General features: G+C 45.5%; 1 non-coding gene across 1 annotated transcript; it reads right to left on the reverse strand.

Annotated features, from left to right (window-relative positions):
- Positions 1–72, reverse strand: trnah-gug (transfer RNA histidin (anticodon GUG)). Its single transcript has one exon. It is a non-coding gene; the product is annotated as a tRNA-His (tRNA).
- Positions 73–4,610: the final 4,538 nt, after the last annotated feature.

Raw genomic sequence — 4,610 nt, forward strand, 5'->3', positions numbered from 1 at the left:
TGCCGTGACCCGGATTCGAACCGGGGTTGCTGCGGCCACAACGCAGAGTACTAACCACTATACGATCACGGCTTCCTCAACAGCAGTTTGAGCTTCGATGTCTTTGTCTCATTGAGTGTTGCGGCGACAGCTGTTGAACAACTGATGCGCGACTGCGGCGGCCCCTGATGCAGGAGACGGACCAGGCCCCGTTCAGAAGGTGGTGGATATTATTCTTGGTGTTTTTAGGGCATGTTTCGGCCTGTCAAATCCTGATCGGGGCCAGTTTGGTTGTGTTGTCTGCAGCATTATAAAGGTGGGTCAAACAATTTAGGTTGAGACGAAGGACGGCACGGGCAGAGCAGACGCAGGTCTTCATTCCACCCGCAGAGCTGTAGAGCATGGATCATGTCAAGGACTAAATGAGGGGAAAGAGAGCAGGAGAGCAGGGCAGAGACAAACACAGAGAATGCTCTCTTAAAACAAGGACTGTTCAGTCAATGGTAGAGCAGAGTGGCGCAGCGGAACCCAGAGGTCGATGGATCGAAACCATCCTCTGCTAGAAGAAAAAATAAAATAAACCTGCATCTTTAGAAATATGTGTCTGTTAAAAAGAGGTTCATAAGGATATTTTCTTCCACCAGAATCACCAACCATTGTGAGAGTTAACAACAGTCCACTTTCTGACTGAAGCAAAAGTAGACTTCAAGAGGTTTTTCTGATTCAACATAGCAGCTAAATTTCCATTTCCATTTCCTGAACAGGACAGGTTAAAAAAAAGGGAATGTCATGACTTCCCCTGTATGTTAGAATATGAACGACTAAAAATGTTCATGCCCAGTTTAAAGTTAGAATTAAATTTAAAGTAGAAAAACCTTCCCTCTTCAATCCTGTCACTCAGTGTTGTAAACTGTTTCAAACAAATTCTACTGTTCAACAGTTCAAGTGTTTCTAATGAAGCTGAATGTTCTCCTCTACTTTCCTCAGTTGTGTTTCTTTCATGTCCTCCTGAGATCAAAGACAGAATTCTAGGTACAAATAAATACACTATCAAAGCCTCCTGATGACATCATCATCAATTCTGTCTTTGATCTGGAGGCTCTTTCTTTAATCTTGGCTTTGATCTGACTAATGTTTCCTGACAGGTTGCTGTTTGCACTCCCGAGCAACCAGTAGTTGATCCTATCAGACCAGTCTGATGAACGTAGCTTTTCACTGTCAGTGGAATCACTGGGAAAAGAAACTCCTCCTGTCAGATGAAGGCTTCACTGTGTTGAGGAGGGTTTGTTCAGATGATTCTGGAAGAATAAATCAAAACCTCATCATTGAACATGAACATTAATCACTGATGACTGTTTGAACTGAACCTACTGGATACTGTGGTGCCTGATGAGGAGACAACTTGGGTACAAAGTTGAAGAAGAGGGTTTTTGGAGAGGAGATTTAGATGAGATGGTTTCCAAATCAAATCGGTTGTCACAAGGGAAAGTCTGCATGGAAACACACACACACACACACACACAAACACACACACACACACACACACACACACACACACACACACACACACACACACACACAAACACAGAGTCCTACTGACTAACCCATGTTTTTCTTCACTTAAACCACCACTGGAGTATTGAAAGAGATTGCATGAGACACCATCAACTTAAATTAAAAACCCCTGACTGCCTTTAATTCCCTCCTGGCTGCAGGAAATTAGACAGACCAGCCCCCATAGCGGGCCTGCACGGTGGTGCAGTGGTTAGCACTGTGCCCTCACAGCAAGAAGGTTCCGGGTTCGAGTCCTGGCTCGGGCGCGGGATCTTTCTGTGTGGAGTCTCCATGTTCTCCCCGTGCCTGCGCGCGTCCTCTCTGATACTCCAGCTTCCTCCCACAGTCCAAAAACATGCAATTTGGGGACGAGGCTGATTGGATTCTCTAAATTGACCGTAGATGTGAGTGTGAATGGTTGTTCGTCTTTGTGTGTTGGCCCTGCGATGGACTGGCGACCTGTCCAGGGTGAACCCTGCCTCTCGCCCATAGATGCTGGGATAGGCTCCAGCCCCCCCGCGACCCTTACTAGTAAGGAATAAGCAGAAGATGACGATGGATGGCCCATAGAGTGGAGGTGAGACCACAACCATGCTCTACAATCAATATTTACATCAAACCAGCACCATCTCAACAACTTAACCTGACTAAATATATACATGATTCCAGACTACTACACCAACTCAGTCATACATCCACATAATCATTCAATGAACCTTGTCTGTGATTGTACCCCCTCCCCCATCTGGGAGCAAAGGTTTGCACCTACAGCTCTTAAGGAGCTTCCTTGGGCCACTCTCCCCTTTTGGCTCCACCCCCTTTAAGGAAACCACCAGGAAGAGGTGAGGACTGACCGTGACGACTGAAACTGCCACATTTACATGAGACAAACTTGACAAACACAAAATACCAGGCCTTGCACAGTGATTCCCACTGACTGACACTGGGGTCTTCATTTTCCACAGGCAGGATGGCTGGTCCCCCTGTGCTTCCCAGGTCCCTCCCTGGAACACATGGCATAGAAAATGTTTCACTTGTTTGCTGATTCAATAAACCTCACCCTTAACATGTGTGTGTGCCTCTAATTTACATAAACTGTTAATACCAAGACAAATGCTACCTTCAATTAATCATTGATGTCATGGAACCCTTGGTCTCCATTACATTGGTCAACCAGAGAAGCTTCAACTGGTGACGCTCATTAAACCATGCATGAAGGTCAAGGTGCATTATCTGCTGTGCTCCTTAACAGGGGAATTAGCTGCAATGGTAGAGCGCTAGCTTAGCATGTGAGCAGTAGAGGGATCGATGCCCTCCTTCTCAGAATACTTTAACTTGTTCTGTTGATCAGAGGAGCTGCTGGGTGATGAATGCTGATGTTTGTCCACTGCTGTGATAAAGTGTCCCCTGTTACTGAGATGTGAATGAACACCTGCTCAGGTCAAAGCTGCAATGAAGTCAAGTCATCACCCTGTAAAGCACCAAATAACAAAAGTTACACTTTACAAGTAGAACAGATCCAGTTCAACACTCCTTAAATGAATTTACACCCAACAATTCTTCATGAGCAAGCATATCCTAGCTTAGGCCCAACTTTTCTTGGCGCTCTCCCAGATGCTTGGGAGCTTCTGGGGGAGCACTAGTTGGGCCTAAGCCAGGAGCTAAGCTAAGTTGGTCTGCACCAGCTAGTGAGGGCTGGCTAGCTCTCGCAGCTTTTGGTGCAGAGCCGCTGCAGGTCCAATTGAACATCGCTAAGCCTCACCTCCAACACAACAAAAAACTACATTTAACACACTTATCAGTATCACTAAAGGAGGCAGAGGAGGAAGAAAACATGTGGCACTCTGAGCAGGAGAGAGGAGGACAAGAGGGAGAAGCCATCGTTAGCTTGGAGTGGAGAATTTACAAGGCAGAAAGACTGTTGCTACCAGAATGATGGTCTTTTAAACTTCAGCCAAATAAAGCAAGTAGGTATTAATTTTTGGTGGGTAATTAGTCAATGAAATAAGGAATTAGCAGGGAGGATCACACTTTAGCGAGCACAATGAAGCAAGGCTCTACGTTCAGCAACACAGAAAAAGGACTTGAGGTCACACGCTTCCTGCAACCAAGGTCAAAAATCCAGGACGGACGAAGGGGAGGACAACAAAGACAAAGACACAAGAAACAGAGATAATAACCATAAACTCCATAACAACCATAACAAATATAACCATGCAGAACATATATAACAAATATAACAAGAAAGGCATTAAAAGATATGTCACCTCTGGTCAAATACCCTGATTTGCATTTATGTCTCTCAGCATTTTCATTTTCATGTTAAAGCCTCCAGAATGAGGGGATGAATGCTGCAAAATGGAACAGCAACATTGAACCCAAGTACAGGATTGGTGGGAGACTGATGGTCGCTGTTTGGGTTTTTGAAGAACAAGGAGGGCGTGGCTTCAAGTTGGATTCTCAGAGACGATTTCCCCAACCTCTACATTGGCATCTACACTGCCATCCAGTCACATGACTGAAGTCATCCAGTCACATGACTGAAGTCATCCATTCATGTCAGTGATGTCACTTGGCAGGACTGTCATTGCCGTCTCATTCCAGAAAAGAATCCAGACTCCACCTGTGGCTCCATGATAACTGATGGACCTCTGGTTGGAGGCTGGACGATGATGTTTGGACTGGAAGGAAAACTCCTTGTCCAAATTCCATTGTGTTCAAATTTAAAGTCCCACAATCAGAAGTAGCTGAATCTGACAGGTTGAGGTTTGGAACTACAAGATGGTGATGTTTTCTTGACTTGATGCTCTGACTGTCAGGGTGGATGACAGCTTCTTCTGCTGCTGCATCTGAGTGGCTATGATTGGAGCTTTTACCCTCCAAGGTTGTTTGGTTCCAGGGGAAATTTTAGAATTCCAGTCCCCAACCTGGGCTGTTCTGAAACTCTTCTCCTGAATCACTCCTGAGCTGCAGCAAGAACAAATACCAGTGCCAACCAGATCAACTTCATGGCTGCTAACAGCCTCAGACACTTGATTTCCATCAATCTGGAGCCAAGAAGGTCCTCACCTGTGGTT

Source organism: Aulostomus chinensis, chromosome 1 (genome assembly GCF_037954235.1).
Source record: "Aulostomus chinensis isolate RoL2024-O1b breed Wild chromosome 1, RoL_Achi_v1.0, whole genome shotgun sequence".
Classification (NCBI taxonomy): Eukaryota; Metazoa; Chordata; class Actinopteri; order Syngnathiformes; family Aulostomidae; genus Aulostomus; species Aulostomus chinensis.